The sequence below is a fragment of the Canis lupus genome, chromosome 8 (assembly GCF_003254725.2).
Source record: "Canis lupus dingo isolate Sandy chromosome 8, ASM325472v2, whole genome shotgun sequence".
NCBI classification, from domain to species: domain Eukaryota; kingdom Metazoa; phylum Chordata; class Mammalia; order Carnivora; family Canidae; genus Canis; species Canis lupus.
This window is the reverse complement of record NC_064250.1, coordinates 65,555,495-65,572,443: the sequence shown is the minus strand read 5'-3', so window position 1 is coordinate 65,572,443 and position 16,949 is coordinate 65,555,495. Positions and strand designations below refer to the sequence as shown.

The 16,949-nt window shown below is 52.5% G+C and overlaps 1 long non-coding RNA gene across 1 annotated transcript in view; it reads right to left on the bottom strand.

Annotated features, from left to right (window-relative positions):
• Nucleotides 1–16,206, bottom strand: part of LOC112657694 (uncharacterized) — a 20,583-nt gene extending 4,377 nt beyond the window's left edge. The window contains exons 1-2 of the long non-coding RNA XR_003135231.3: nt 16,086–16,206; nt 15,614–15,953 (exon numbers count right to left, since the gene is read on the bottom strand). This is a non-coding gene — a long non-coding RNA (uncharacterized LOC112657694). The remainder of the gene's footprint in view (nt 1–15,613; nt 15,954–16,085) is intronic.
• Nucleotides 16,207–16,949: the final 743 nt, after the last annotated feature.

Below are 16,949 nucleotides of genomic sequence, written 5' to 3'. Positions count from 1 at the left end.
GGTACAAACGTTGCAAAGTCCTGGCGCCCTTTCATTAAGAGAGCCACTTAGGACGGGTGCAAATCACCCACGTGGAGCTTTGCACAGCCCGCGTCTCTCTGACACGCAGCCCGGTTTGTTTAGTGTAATAGTCAAAACATTTTTTCTTCTCTCGGGTCATGTTGATCTGTAGTATAATTTGAATTCTCAAGCTGTTATCCATACATCATTCCCAATAGCATCCAAAGGAAAGGAAACAATTTCATATTCTATAATTAAGCACTAGGAGCATGCAACAGGCGGGAGGGGCCCCGGGGAGGGCCGGGGGTGCAGCGGGGCCGGTCTGAGGTCTGAGCTGCAACCCCACGGCGCCCGGGCCTGAGCCTCACAGAGGAGACCCTCTTCACATCCGTCTGCTCCACGTTCAGGCGTGTAGCCCCCGCTCCCACCGCTTCCCTCCTTGAACGGAATCTTTCTGGAAAATTTCAGCCTGTGTGACGGATGTATTCCAGTGGGGTTGGTCTACTCCCTAATTTAAAAAGCAACCACTCCTGGGTGCACAGAGCGGTCCTATGTACTCTGTGCTGGAGAAGGCTAGGCGGGTTCCTTTCTTTTAATTCCTCCCCCCCTCCCGCCCCCCGAACAGGAGAGGGTTTGAAGAATTGCTTCTCCCATGGATACCGGAGAGGGGAATTTTAAGTAGGAAGAATGTAATCACCCAAATTGGAATTCAGCCAGGACACTGCCAGGGCAATTACTCCTCCTCTCGCGCTAAATACCAGGGGAGTGTGAGTGACCCAAGTGGCACAGACCTGCGGTTCTGCACCCCCTGTTCAAGCCCCGGGGCCCGCCTCGCACAGACTGGCAACCGCCCCCGCTGCGTCCTTCAGCTCAGCCCTGTCTCTGACCCGTCCTGCACCAAGGTGCTGTGATTCAAAGGGCTTTAAGCGGAGATGGCAAACGAATTTTTTTAAATGACAACTCTCACTTAGACCTGCAAGGAGCGGCTCCCGTCTCCGGGGCCCCCACCCGTCGATAGATGAGATTATTGTCCCGCGCCTGTCCAGCTCTCGGGGACTCTGGCAAGGCTGCTTCTCTTCTTGCCACTTCCATAGCCCAAAACTGAGCACCCAAGAGGTTATGACCTGCTTGAGGTCACGAACTCAGCCTCCAGGCATGCCCTACCCCAGACTGCTCCCCCACCCCCCCCCCCGTCTCTTTTTTGATGGGAAAACAACCCGAATCCATGCACCACTCAACTCTGCAGAGCTCTCTTTGAGGACAAAAGTTTGTATTTCAGGCAGGCTTTCCGTATCACAGGTAGGACTGTAGTGAACGTCCTTGGGATGGTCACCTTTGCACATGTCTCTGATTATGTCCCTTAAGATAAGTTCCTAGTTGGGTCTCCAGGGTGGCCCAGTCAGTTGAACACCTGACTCGGTTTCGGTCCGGGTCATGATCTCAGGGTCGTGAGATCGATTCTTGCATTGGGCATGGGGTCTGCTTAAGACCCTCTCTCCCTCAGTCCCTCCCCTCCCCACTTGCTCTCTCTCTCTCTAAAAATAAATAATAAATCTTAAATAATAATAATTTCCTGGCTGTGGAATTATTGGTTCGAAGGAAATGCACATCTTTAAAAATGATATAAATGATCAAATCGCCCTCCACAGAGACTCGCCTGCTCCTGCTGGTTGGTTGGATCGTTGTAAACTTTATCACCTGCACATTCAGATTCCGTGTCAGTGAAAGACAAAACACATACGTCTTCCCTGCCGTCTGTCCCCAGGCTCCCACCCTGTAACTCCTCGCAGTGACCTGGCTTTTCCGGCTGTGTGGCATCTGTGGCTTTGCATCAACAGGCTGGTTCTTTGGGCTGGGGCGCCAGTGCGCTGGGGTCAGGGCTGGTGCTTTATTTGAGTCCCTAACCCCAGGGCCTGGCCTGGCCTCCCGCGGGGGACTGGCTCCACCAAGACCTGTGCTGGTGTGAGTGAGGTCCTGGTTCCTTCCCAGAGCAGAGGACGGGAAAGGACACAGTGTTCGGAGCCAAGCCCACCGGGTTCCCACTGCCCCCCATCCCAAGCCACTGTGTGCACATGAGCAAATTCACTTAGTCTCCCAGGAACATGGGACCACAGTGTCTGCCTGCCTTGCAGAGGAGCTTCGAGCTTTAAGGGCAACTAGATGGTAACACCTGACTCTGGTTTTGAGTCTTCTGGTTCCCATTCATGGTCATCTAGTGTCAGTTCATCAACAAAGTTGTCACTAACCGGCAGCCAAGTGAGAAAAATGAGACTCCGACGGTGAGATTTTCTTAAAGCAAAATCTATTCAATTCAAAGGCCTTATCTTACTCAGACATGATATGATTGCTACTTTTTTGCTGCTAAAACCTCCTTTTGTTTATGAAGTGATGGTGACTGGATGTGGGAAGTTGTTTTATTGTGTCTGTATTTTTAATCAGACACACACATACACACGAAACACAATAGGGAATGACTCTCTCCGAGTCCCATTGACGCCAATGATTGTTTTTGGCTCAAAACATAAAGGGCTCAGAACAACCGGTGAGGCTGGAGCTCCAATTGGACTTCTGATCCAATATCCCAACCCTACGTCTGCCCTGGGAGTAGAGTAGGAGTGGGAAGGCAAAACGGCAAGTGTCCCCCAGCGAAATGCCCACCCTTGGTTTTGAGTATTGGAAAGAACAAAATGAGTCTCTCTTTTTTTCAGGACAAAAATGTGAGAAGTCTGCCTGGGGGCCCATATGGAACAGTGACTTGGGGGGGAGCTCGCCACCCCCAAGGGCACCTCTAGACTTGCTCTCTGTTTGGCTCCCCTTCTGGCTTCATCATCCCCATCCTTCTTCACTCCACATGGTTTCTCCAGCTTATTTGTCATCCATCTCATGAAGCGTTCTAGTCCCCTGTGGCTCATGACCGTTTCTAAAAATCAAACCTATCCATAAAGAATGGAGACATGCCAGGGTCCGGGAGATGCACATGGGGACTGAAGGCTCTGGAAGCCAACAAAGCCATCTTACATCACCTTATGGCCTGGGTGTTAGTACAAAATCTTGCTGTATCTTGGTGACTGCCATTCCGTCTTGTCCAAGGGATTGCAGATCCCAGCCTCCGCAACCCTTGGCCTCATGTCTCCCGCTGTGATGCATGAGACTTAGGCCAGATACATGCAGAAACCACCCTTGGAGGAGGCAAATTACTAAGATCTGTTCAGAGAAGCATGTGGGATGCAGTACCACCCCAAACAAGGTCTCATTCTTTGGCCAGGACTTGAGGAGCAGCCCCAAAGGCCATGGATTTGAAGACTTTCAGCACCTAAAGGCCCCAGGGTTCTCTGGCTGTGAAAAGGGGCTTTATGAGTGCAGAGGTTATGGAGCAGGTGCAGTTGATGGGAAGGAGGAGGACACTAGTGGGTCTTGTCATGGCTTTAGTGGTGGCTCCCTGAAAGACCCCTAGAGTCCGTGACTGTGACCATATGTCAAAAAAGGTCTTTCCAAAAAAGAAAAAAAAAAAAAGAAAAAGAAAAAGGAAAAGGGTCTTTGGGGATGGAATGAAGTGAAGGGTCTCAGGATGAGATTGTCCTGGATTATGGGGGGTGTTGAGGGGCTAAACCTGACAAGTCCTTATAAGAGACACACAGACACAGAGGAGAAACAAGACCATGTGAAGACCAAAGCAGAGATGGGCACAAGGCAAGGCCAGGAGCCTCCAGAAGCTGGAAGAGGCTAGGATGGAGTGACCCCTCGAGCCTTCTAAGAGAGCAAGCACCTTGAGGTCCGTTGCAGGATTGTAAGAGAAGACGTTTCTGTCTGCCAACGATGGCAGCCCCAGGAAACCGATACAGGCCTCTCTGGGCAGAGGCAGGCCTCTGTCAATTTAGGAGGTCAGAGCAGTCCCCGATGGTGCCGGGAGGGAGAGGCAGAGGTGGGCGCACACAGGGAGCGACGCGGTGCCCGTGGCCCCTGGGGAGGCTCCAGGGAAACGTGCCCCAAACCCAAGGTGTAGCAGCCTGCTTCGGGAGCCTTGGCGGGGCTCTGAAACCACTGCAGAGAAGCAGAAAAGGAGGATGAAGTACATAGGAGGGACAGGGCACATGCACACGGATGCCTGAGCAGAAACCACAGCGTGGCTCGTGACAGCGGAGACCTGGAAAACGTGCCAAGTGTCCTGTATTATGGAAACGTCTATTCTGCTTCGGAAAAGCCTAGAAGAAAAAGCTCCTACGTGTGATTATCAGAGGTTGGGGGAATTATGGGTGATTTGGGCTTTTATTAATTTTTTCCCTCTCTTTCCACCTTTTCTAGTTTCTTCCACCATGGAATCCATGATCGCATAATATTTTTAAGGCTTTGTGGTTTTTTTTTTTTTATAAGATCCTTAATGGGAATTGAAAGATAGTCTTTTAAAGTGAAGCCCTTCATACAAAATTGTCAGCAAAGTTATCTGTCTGCCTAAAAGAGCTTCCAATCCCCCTGGTGGGAATGGGAATTAGTTCAGTCCTTTTAGAGAACAATCGGGCAGCGTCTATTAAAATTTAAACTGCACATACCCTTTGATCCAGCAGTTTCACTCCCAGGCATCTATCTTAGAGAAATTCTCGAATACCCATGCAAATAGCTTGTAGAAGGTGTTCGTTGAAGCGTCACTTGTAACAGCCAAAAAAAAAAAAAAAGTGGAAGGGAGCTGATTGCTCCAAACAGGGGAAGGGTTGAATGAATGGTGTGTATCACCGGTGTGGAATACTATTTAACCGCTAAAAAGTGTGAGGCAGGTTTGTACACACTGATATCAAAAGATTTCTGAGCTATAGTTAAGGGAGAAAAAAACAATTTGTGCAATATGAAGTTGCTTATAGAAAAACTACCAACCAACTTTTGTGTGTGTGTGTGTGTGTGTATAAAAAATATATATGTATGTATACATATGCATATAAAACATATATATATATAAATATATATATATTTGCCCAGCAAAAGAGATGACAGGCTGTGTCAAACCCCCCTCTGCCTCTTCCTTATAAGGACATTGGTGATTACATTTAATGCCCACTGGATCATCCAGGGCCTTAATCCCATGGGCATCCTGAGTCAGATGTCACACTGTGCATAGCCAGGCAGAAGGAGGTGGCTTTGGGAGGGGAGTGACAGGGGCAGGGGCCTTGCCTTTTGCTTTCTCTAAGTGTGCACTGTTCGAATATTATACGTTAAGAATACAGCCACGATTAGTGCATTAAGATAAATCAGCTGGAGGCATAAAGACGCTGGAAAGCTTTCGTGCACTGAAGCGGAGCACAGGACTGTGGGCAGGCACCCTGCCCTTCCCTCCCGTGTCATCACGTGAGCACACATCACCTCCTCTCTCTGCTCCGTGGTCTCATCTGTCCCACCACCTGTGTCCCATCGCAGTGTCCTACGCCCCTTGGAGCTCAAAGGGTCTCCTCTCCAATTCTCTGTTTGCAATGACAAAAGAAAAAATTCATTTCCCTTCCTTTGGGTGGGTGGGTGGGGACCCACCATGTTGCTCTGCACCACGTTGCTCTGCAGGGGAGAAAACAAAATGAGGAAAAAAAAAAACCCTCTCATCACATGACTCCTAGAGCCCACCCAATACCCAGAGCCCCCAAAGTGCCTCTTCTGCAGAAAGAAGGCTACTTGCCCCCGACCCAGTAGACTTTTAAAATAGTTGATGTGCGAAAAGATTTTCTGAGACTTTGAGAGGGATTTTTAGTACCCTGCTCTATAATAACCAGGAGGTGTTTAATAAACATGATATGCAGCAGTTGCTAAGAGAATCTGATTTATGTACAAAAGCAATGCAGAGCAACTGCTCATCGGGGTTGTGTCCTTTTCTTTGACTGTGAATCCTGATATTCTTAGGGAAGCAGTTGGGCTGAACTTTATTTATAATCAGCTTACAGCATGGATAGCTGTACTGTAAGTGCTTCTCAAATTACATAGCAAATCTTGTTGTCTCCTTAGGCAAATAAGAGGCCCACATCATAAGCTTTAATTGTAATACAGGTCACTGTCAAGGGTAAAATATTTTCCAAACCCTTCTGATTAGTGAAATCGTATCTGACTGAGGCAGGGGCTGGGGCCACAGCCATAGCACCTGAGGACAGCTCAGAAAGCATCCAATAAATAAATTGACATTAGGGAAATCTCATTACGAAAAAAAAATTTGATTTTTCTACATTTGCGTTGGAAGAGTTCACCAAGATGCACGGATCGCTCGTTCCAAGGAGCTTCCCTCCAAAATGAGTCCTAAATACGTTCCAGAAAATACGAGACAAGAGAGGAAGGCTTACTTCAGTAGCTGAGAGAGAGAGGTCAGAGCAGATGGGAAAGATTAATTTCCCAGAAACTCAAGCAGGACACGCACAAGACTTCGAGGCTCTCTCCCTTTGCTACGGCTGCCCGGCAGAGGGAAGCCACAGCACAAACCCTTAGCTGTGGGTCTACAACCCCTCTCCATGGGAACCTCCACAGAAGGATCCCAGAGAGGCCGAAACACCTTTCTAGAACGTTCTCACAGTCCATGATTAACACGTGATGGATCGGAATCAAAAAGCAATCCTGCTTTCTTAGCGCCCTCTTAAAGTCTCCGTGACCTGGCTTTCTCATTCTGTGAACTCAGACGGAAGGGAGCTCGGATCAACCGTTCTTAGCTGAGGCTCATGTGGGAACAAGGGACAAGCTGGATCACTCTGGGCATCAGGCACATCCTCAAATTCTCAACAAAATTTAAAACACGCATATATCCCTTTCTCTTTTGTTCATACTCAAAAGTCCAATTCTCAGCTCCTCCACAGAACCTTCTCTGCTTCTTTGTCCCTTTCTAGAAAGGACAAGCAGATCCCTTTCCCTGTACTCAATTCGATCCAGCCTCAATGCAACCCCTGTGGGTATGCCCTCAGTTAGTACTCAGGTGTCGGTGCATATGAGACAGACGGAGGGGTTCTCCGGGCGCCCTAAACCCACTCATTCCTTCAAGTCACTCAATAAATAGGGATCAAGCACCTGATACGTACCAGGCGTGGTTCTAGGCGCTGGAGGTACAAAAGTGGCCAAGACAGAAGGGGTGTGTGCAATTTATAGTTTGACGAGGCGAAGGAAACCAAACCCAAATAGAAAGCCAAGGACCAATGGGGATGATCGCTGTTGAAGGAAGCAGCATTAACAGAGACCGCCCAAGGTCCGCGAAGGTCTCTCGGCGACCCGGAGGTCAGGGCCCGCGTGCCGAGGTGGGGTTGGAGTGCTCTGTGGAGACTCAGCAAGGCTGGGAAATACAAGACCAGTGCTCTCCCCCCTGAGCTACGGAGCCAAGGCTGCAAAACCTGTGCCCCATGCTGTGGGGACTTGGCGGTCTGCAGAGAGTGCTGGGTGCTGTGCAGTCGCCCTGCATCCTTTCTAAACCCTGGGACTCAGGTGAGCAGAGCAGATGTACTGTCCCCTTTCCCAGAAGAAGAAGCGGAGGCTGATGGGTAGGAGGCCTGCTGGGAATCCCTCAAGCAGTGAGCAGCGGTTCCTCCTCACTGTTCTGCACCCCCCCACCCAGACGCTGGAGCCTTGAGATGTGTTCCCATCCCCGGGATGACCGTGACAGGGGTTAAACCAGGGCAGGATAGCCTACAGGTGTGCCCTTGCGCAGTGACCAGCCTGCACCACTGCACAGGGCAGCCCTCGGCAGGAGGGTCTCTTTGGGCATCTGAACCGCACTGTCCTTATCTTCTGTTGCTTTCACTCTGGGACTCCATCTGCCTTTCCCCACCTCCTTCCCACCCTGTCTTCCACTTTACTCCATATACGTCAGGCTCCTCCGTGCAAGTGGGCCTCGGAAAATGCTGTTTCTCTTGCTTCTCCTGACTTCTACTCAGGTTCTTAGTTTTCTTGATCCTAATCCACGACACCTGTCACTGAGAAGCATCCCTGACTCTCCCCTCCAAGTCACTAAAACCCTTCTCGAGTCTTCCTGTAGCCTCTCTGACTTTCCCTGCCTTCCCATCTCAGTCAGCCGCCAGAGTAATCTTTAAGGGGTACAAATCCCACCATATCACTCCCCAGCCTAAAACCTATTCTAAAGCTTTCCATGGCTACCAGGACACAGATCAAATCCTCCCAGTGGCTTCCAAGAATTTGCTTCGTGTGGCCTCAGCTTGCCCCACATCCTTACTTGATGCCATGCTCTCCCCTCATCTTTGTCTAGTTTCTTGAATTCACAACTTCGTCCTGCCCCAGGGCCTTTGCACATACGGATTCCTCTGCCGGGAATGCAGAAGGAAACTTCCTGACGTAATTGAAATATGGTTTTCTGTTTTGCTCTCTCAAAATAAAAGCTGACACTTCGCAAGTGATGTATGCTTCAGACAGTGCTCTAAAATTTTTGTGCTTTCACCTATTTAGTCCCCACACAGACACCATGAGGGAGGTGGTACTTATTAGTCCTTTTGCTTTGAAGACCCAGGCTGCGAGGCCCTGAGAGGTTAAACACTTTGCCCAGAGATACACAACTAATTAGAGCTAGAACTGAAATTCAGGTCAGTGTGATCTCAGAACCCCCAGTCTGTCTACTTTCTTGACCCCGTGGGGAAGCTTTCTATTTACAATAGTGTGCGAGCCGCCTAGCCTTATTTTTGTAGATCTAACACAGAAAGAAAGCACGCAGAGCATACCAAGTACCCAACAAATATTGAATATGCAGATCCACGAGGCAGGAGTAGCTGGGGAAGAGACAGAGCCGTGCCTGGTGCGTTCCCTCCCAGCACCCACAGAGCTGGGCGGTGATCACCGTAGTGGTTTCCTTGGCTGTCGTAACAAATCACGGCAAAATCCGCGAGTTTGAACACCACCACTTACTCTCTTCCACTCTGGAGGTCGGAAGCCCAAACCTGGTATCAGTGGCAGGAACCAGGGGGTCAGCGGGCCTGTGCTCCCCCTCCCCCAGAGGCTCTAGGACAAAATCCATTTCCTGGGCTTCTAGAGCTTTCTAGAGCTGCGTTCCTTGCATTCCTTGGCTCACAGCCGCATCCTTCACCGCCAAGGCCAGCAACTGTAGCATCGGGCTTTAGAGGCTGTTCTGTCTTCTGTGCAAACTCTCCTCTGCCTCCCGTGGTAGGGACACTCAGGAGCACATTTAGGATCCACCGGACAGTCCGGGATGGTCTCTCCAGCTTGAGATCTTTAACCTAATCACATAGAGGATGCCCCCATTGCTGTGTACGGTGACGTACTCACAGATTCTGGGGGTTGGGGCCTGGCTCTCTTTGGGGACCATTAGTTAGCCGGTCACAATACTAATAGCTATGAACCAAAAGCTAATTGTCATCTTATCCCCTGCCACTCTCCGAGCTTCACACGGGGCTCCCATCAGACCTCACCACAGGGGCTACCACACAGATACTCAGCACCGCTCATTTCTCCAGTGAGAAGACCAGGGCTTAGTAAGAGGCTGAATCAGGATTCGAACCCAGGCCACTGGGGGTCCAAAGCCTTGCAACTAACCCCATGCCACTTCTAAGCTCAGCAGGCATCTCGGGAGGGCAGAGAACAGACCCAAGCACCAAGGTAAGGGGGCCCCATAGCCTCACAGAAAACCTCACAACAAGCTCCAGACTGACGCACCCCGGCCGCCTCGGCATGGGTGGTAAGCCCTCTGCCCTGGAGCCTGGGCACCTGCAGGCCAGGCAGGTGGGAGACCCGGCCAACCCCGCCGCGTGTCAGCCTCACTCAGTGCCCGCAGCTTTATGGCCTCGCGCCCGGCAGGCCTCCGTCATCGCCAGCCACTCCGACTCGGGAGCACTGCACCTCGTTAATGTATTATTTATTTTATTACCTTATTGTGGAAGTCGGTGTTTATAATTCGCTACTTTGTATAATGGCCTTCTAATGCACACAGTGCTAAATAATTTAACGATGTCTTGCCACAGCCCCCCAAGAGCCCAATTCCTTCATCCTGCTAACTAGGTCAACGGTTTAAGTCCAGCCCCATCATGTTCCTTTTCTGTGGAGCATCCGGGTGGAGTGAGTGTCACCGAGAGATGCAGGCCAGGACCAGGGGTGACTAGCATCCTGGCATCTGGAACATAGGGGTGCCGCCCGTCACCTCTGCCTCGAGGGCAGGGAACATGTCTGGTGGGCTGAATAAAGGTCCCCAAAGACACATCCTGAGCCCTGGGACCTGTGGATATGTCCCTTACACGGCAAAAGGGATTTTGCAGATGTGATTGAGTTGAGGACATTGAGATGGGGAGGGTGTCTTGGATTATCTGAGCAGGCCCAGTGTCATCACAAGGGTCCTTGTAGCAAGAGGCAGGGGCCTTGCCGAGAGTCCAAGGGGAGAGGCAATGTGAGAGATCTGGAACTATTACACATCTGGCTTGAAGATGACAGAAGGGGCCCCAAGCCAAGGAGTTCAGGTGGCCTCTAGAAGCTGGGAAAGGCAGGAAACAGTTCTTCCTAGAGCCTCCAAAAAGAAACTGCCCTGCTGACACCTTCACTTTCACCCCATATCCAGTTCCTGACTTCCAAAACTATAAAAGAATAAATGTGTGTTGTTTAAAGCCAGCAAATTTGTGACTTGTTCTAGCAACCGTAGGAAACTAATACACCACATCCCACCTAACACAGAGCTTGGCACACGGCGGGAAAGTCTGCTGAAGCAACGAGATGAGCTCCGCCGGCATAGATGATGCGGGCGGAGGGTTGATGGAAGGCTACCCAATGACCCGTGAGTATGGACGCAGCATCCAGACACATTGACACCAGCCTGGCGAAATCCGGGCCAGATTCCTAAGCCTTGGCCAAATGGGGTTGGCAGGCAAATGGAGCCCACAGAAACCCCAGACCTCCACTACAGCTAATGGGCTCCATGTCCGCTCCTGCCAAGCTTTTGGCTGGTGAAATGTACGATCACTTGCTCGTAGTCAGATGTGCTTTGTAGACACCAGGGTCCCCACCCCAGCCAGAACTCTGGAGGCAGGCAGCACAGGTTTTGCAACCCCCATAACAGAGGTGAGAAGATGTACCCCGGGGGCTTCCGCGAGCCAGGGGTGGGCCTGGCACACCTGGAGTCCCACGACCCCTCGTGACACCGAGCTGCTGGGGTGTGCTGAGCTCCAGATGCATCTTTTCTCCTCTTATGGGGGCACTGATCCACCCTGTCAGGCAGCACAGGGAAAGGATCCAAGTAGGTCCCTAATTTGATAACCAGCTCCTGTATCACTGATGGCTCTTCCATATGAGCTATAGGTTAGGGAGGCAAATTCCTTTTCCTTCCCCATCTATCATTTGGTCTCTGGTCAGCCCGTCAGTCACCAGCCATGATCGAACACCTCCCTTGAGCATCCATGCACTCCACCCACAGGAAAAACAAACATATGAAGCATCAAGTTCCCGGCCCTGGGGACCCGGTGTCTGCAGGGTAGGCTGGCCAAGGGCCAGGAAAGTCGGAATCCCGGAGCAGAGGCCATGAGAACTTCAGCTAACTTTCTCCTGTTAGTCTCTAGGTGCACCGCTTGCTGGGGCGGGGGGCGAGGCGGGGGGGGGGAGGGGAGCCGACAGGAGGGGGAAACATTAAAGTTGATGTGACCCACAAAGAATGAGCCAGGGCCCTCCCCGCCCCCTGTGATGACACAGTAGGTCGAGGACAAGCCTCCTATTTACTTATGGAATTTCCCCGGGAGACCCACGCTCTCAAACAGAAAACCCACACATGCATCTCTGAGTGCATGATGAGGAGCCTGTGTTCCAGAGACAAGGCAGGCCCACCCCACCCCCAGCAGAGTGCTGCTGGTGTGGCCTGTGGTCGTGGGTTTGTTAAGGTTCGATGGTGGGTTTACGCCCACCCCTTCCTTCATCTGTTCACGCCACACCTGTGCATTGAGAGCCTAGCGGGGCTGGGCGCAGCTGACACCCGCACCCCCGACCACCAAGGAGCTCCCACTCTGCGTGGGGAAACGGCCATCAGCAGACCGCCGCTGGGTGGGCGCTCAATGCCACGGTCCAGGGAAGCTCCAGGGAGGGACAGGGGCGTCAGGAGGACCCAGCCAGCCTGAGAGGCATCTGGGGAATGTGACACCTGCTCTCAGTCCTGCACAACTAGGAGCTCATCAGGCCACGCAGGTAGAAAGGTGGCTGCCATTCATCAGGAACCCAGAATTAAGAGGATATCGAGTGTACTCCTGGAAACACAGGATTCCAGTCTTTCCTGGAAGGCTTCCTCCTGGCTGAATAAATGGGCAACTTGCAACTTTAGACACCCGGGGAGGCCATTAAGATGCTACGTGGTTTGAGGAAGCGGAGAGCCCTGGCTCTCTGAACCACAGCTAGTGTTCATTGGGCCCATGCTTGTGACAAGCCTTGACTGGACTTTGGGGACACGGCAACGGCCCAGGAACCATTGACCCACAAAGGGAGGGGTGAGTGGTGGCAGAGCCGACCCCCAGGTATCACTAAGTATTCACCACGGACACATGCTGTTTGTCGGCCCAGTGTCCCTCCTCCTGGGAACTGATCTGTGCCTGAGCCTTTTACAAGATGTCACAAGAAGAAAAGCTCATGGGCGAGCAGCAGGGTGATGGTGGCAGGAATTAGCCTAACAGACCCCAACGGATGGTGACTCTCAAATGAGTGAGTTGGGGCTTCTTGGTCATATGCTGTGTTTCCTCAAGAGATTTGCCCACCGCACCCCCACCCTGTCAAAGACACACAGATTTCTCCTTTTAATAATAAGGGAATATAATAATTACCACCAGCACTATTGCTGAAACTAGGAAACCTTGTGCCAGGTGCTATGCTACAGCACTTTATTGCATTGAATTCTTTTTTATTTTTTAAGATAGATTATTTATTTATTTATTTATTTATTTATTTATTTATTTATTTATTTATTTATGAGAGACACAGAGAGAGGCAGAGACACAGGAGGAGGGAGAAGCAGGCTCCCTGTGGGGAGCCCGATGCGGGACTCGATCCCAGGACCTGGGGTCACACCCTAGGCCAAAGGCAGATGCTCAACCACTGAACCACCCAGGCGTCCCTTTCACACTGAATTCTTAACTCGGCCCTGGGGGTCAACTAGCATTTTCTTTATTTTACAGAAAAAGTGGTTGAGTTTCAGAGTAACTGTCTTCCCCAAAGCCAACAGCTAGTTGACGGCCTCAGGACTCAAAACCGGGTCTGCCGGGAGTGTTGCGTGAGGATGAGTCAAGACATGACCCAAAGACCTCAGGCAGCCCACTCACCTGGACTGCCTGTTAAAAATGCAGATTCCTGGCTCAGCCTCTGACATAAGGAATCAGAATCTGGGGTTGCAGAAAGGAAGAGAATCTAGATTTGCATAAAACACTCCCTGCCCTGGGATGCCTGGGTGGCTCCTGGCTGGATGCCTGAGCGTCTGCCTTCGGCTCAGGGGGTGACCCCGGGGTCCTGGGATGGAGTCCCTCATCGGGCTCCCTGCATGGAGCCTGCTTCTCCCTCTGCCTGTGTCTCTGCCTCTCTCTCTCTCATGAATAAATAAATAAAATCTTTAAAACAAACAACACTCCCACCCCTCCCACACCAGCATCCTGCGGCACCCCTTTCTATCTATACCGGGCAAGTCACCTCCTTCACTATAAATTCATGCTGCCCCTCACACAAGAAGACACGGCCTCCACCCCCACTCCCACCCGAAGGGCCATTTATGGCGTGTTTGGTGGTTCTTTCTTCCAGAAGGGGGGCAGGCTGTGCATAGAGCAGTCCCTATTTGTAACCAGCAGGATGCTCTAGGCTCTGCTGCTGTCCTAAGCAACCTTGAGATCTCGCTTGCTCGATACATGATGCTAAGCGTCCCCTGGCAGGGCACCCTGCCTCACACAGCACTGGGGGACGCAGGGTGATGTGGCTCTGCCGTCTTGCGTGTGGCCTCTCAGTCACGGCCGCAAGAATACAAAGTACGGGAGGGTCTCCCGGCTAGCAGTTAAATGCTGCAGGTAGGAAGAGATGTGGGTCACTCCCTCTCACAGCCTATTGGCCAGAACGGGTCCCCCCGCCTCTCCAGTGGCAGGGGGCAGGAAGTGGGGTCCTCCCATGTGCCCAGAAGGAAAAGAGGACCGGAGGTGGCCAGGGGGAGAGCAAGTCCTCTGGGGCAGCTGCTCAAATTGTCCGTCTCCTGAATGGCCCTGCGTTCAGAGACGCGTGATCACAGACCACCCTCTGTCCTCGGAAAGGTGACCCTCAGGGAAGGCGCACCAAGGGCTCTGATTGCTCCCGCGGCCCAGAGAGGGCAACTCTCAAGGGAGGAAGAAACAGAACGAGAGGCAGGGCAATGCCTGGGGAGGAGGCCCGAGGCCGGGCGTCGGGAGACCGGGGCTTTCATCCTGCTCTTGCCTTTGACTCTGTGCAACCTCGGGCAAGTGGCCTGAGCCTCCTGGGCCCCCTCCTCCACGCATGGCAGGCTGGAGGCGTGGGAGGCCTGGCAGCTCTGACATCCTACGGTTCTAGAATGGGCCATGCCCTCTGACCTCAGGTCCACCCCCACTCTGGGACGCGGAGGAGGTTTTCCAGCCAAGAAACCCCGATTGGCAGAGCAGCTCAGCCAGCACAGGTGGAGGCTACCGGGTGCCTCTCCGAGCCCCATCCGAGCCCCCAGACAGGGTGGCCCAGCGACAGGAAAGCCACTTGTCCCCGAAGGTCCCCGAAGGTGCCATGTCCACTTTCCTTGGGTGACCTTGGCAATACCTCGAGAAGGCTCGAATGTGGGGACTCCCCGAGGACCACCTCCAGGGGATTCCAGGTGGGCAGGGGCCTGATAGAGCCCCGGGGGTCTGAGGATGGCCCGTACCCCTCTCTGCTCCTCCCTGGCTCCTGACCAGACCTGACCAGCCCGGGGCCAGCTCCTGCGGGGACCTCCGCCTCCCCCTGCTGCACAGTCCTGCTCGCCACCTCGGGGTGTACACCCTTGGCCACAGGCCAGTGAGAAGCTTCTAGAAGGCCAGCGAGAAGCAAGTTCATCCAGCAGGAGTTACACCCCTCACACGTCTCCTTCCTTCCCTTCAGTCCCTCAACGGGGACGATGCACGTGTGCAGAAAACTGTGACTTCATTTGTCTTCGGTGACTGCTTTCATCTTGCTCCCTACCCCGAGCCCTGTGACAGCAGAAACCCTGATTTTGCCAGCGAGGCTATGCCGTCACTTCCAGGGGAAAGCTTAGTGTCTTTTGGGACTTCTCACCCACTTTTTCTTTCTTTCTTTCTTTCTTTCTTTCTTTCTTTCTTTCTTTCTTTCTTTCTTTCTTTCTTTCTTTCTTCTTTCTTTCTTTCTCTTTCTTTTCTTAAGATTATTTATTTATTCATGAGAGACACAGAGACAGAGAGACAGGCAGAGACACAGGCAGAGGAAGAAGCAGGCTCCATGTAGGGAGCCCGACGTGGGACTCGATCCCAGGACCCCAGGATCACACTCTGGGTCGAAGGCGGTGCTAAACCACTGAGCCACCCAAGCCGCCCTCGCCCACTTTCAAGGACCCTCCCTTCTCCCTTCCCACGATGAAGTCTGGGCCCAAGGGGTCCCCGCAGTGCTGGGGGCAGAGCAAGGCCTTGTGAGGCCCTAAGTGACCCCCAGGTGGGGCGATACTCACCCCTGGGCCCTCTGTGCCTCCTGAGGAGTAGCACTGCCATTGGGACTCTGGGCATCCTGCTTTGGCGTCTGCTGGTCCTTGAGTGATGTGCCGCTGCTCACTGGTCCTGGTCCCCAGGGCCCACTCCAGTGGCCCCCTCGCCCCACCAGGTCACCTCAGGACTCCAGCCCGGCTGGGCCTCCCGGAGTCTGCAGACTCTCCGTTGCTCTCTGGGCACCTTGCCAGAGAGGGTGGGCCTGGTGGGCCGCCCTGGGCCCGCTAACCGGACCTCTTCCCTTGGCCACCTCTCTCCACCACTCTGCACCCACCTCTTGCTCCCGTGGGGGTCTCCATGTCGAGCCTAGGAAACATGGAAGGAGCGCCCTGCTCAGGGACCAGACCCTGGGACATGGCCCCCCCCCCCCCCCCGGATGCTCATCCCGACCCCGAGCGTCCTCCCTTCCCATGCACCAGAATCTGCCCTCCTTCCCACCTTACGGATCACCCTCCCATGGGTCCTCCCAGCTTCGGCTCCTGAGATCTAAAACCCGGCTCTGGAGGCGTTCTGAGAAAATAGCTTTTCTCTTCAGAGAGCCTGGCTTGCAAGAACATTACCTCACAATGAGTTTTTATTTTTAAAGGCCAGTCGAAACTCAAAGTAGAGCAACACTTCTTTGTTCCAGGCAGTATCAGCCCTCGCTTCCCCGGAGCGAAAGCCTCATGGCCTCAGCTTCAAGTTCAAGGGTCCTGCGAGGGAGCGAGGAGGTGGGAGGAGAATCTGAGTTTCCAAGAAGACAAAACACGAGTGATATTTCAAAATAGTATTGCTCCTTCCTTCCTTCCTTCCTTCCCTCCCTCTTTCCTTTCTTCTTTTCTTTAGTTGGACACTGGTTTACTTCCACCTACATCCTGGTCACGCAGCATTCTGGGCGTGTGGTGATGAGTAAGACAGGTCCTTGTCTTCAGGAGCTAGCAGTTCATGGGGCGCCTGGGGGGGCTCAGGTCACGATCTCAGGGTCCTGGGATCCAGCCCCGCATCAGGCTCCCTGCTCAGCGAGGAGCCTGCTTCTCCCTCTCCCCCTACCCCTCCCCACCGCTCATACGCTCTCTCTCAAAAATAAATACATAAAATCTTCAAAAAAAGAAAAAAAAGAGCTAGCCATTCAGAGGGAGTAGGGTGACTAGCCATCCTGGTTGCCTGGGGCTGAGGGGTTTCCAGGGATCTGAGGCTTTTTGTGCTCAAACCAGAACAGTCCCAGTGTTGGTTACCCTGAGAGAGACTGATGATGCCATATAAGAAGCCATGAGCTTCATGCCACTACAGAAGGAGTCACTCAACGAGCTGGGGGAAATCAGG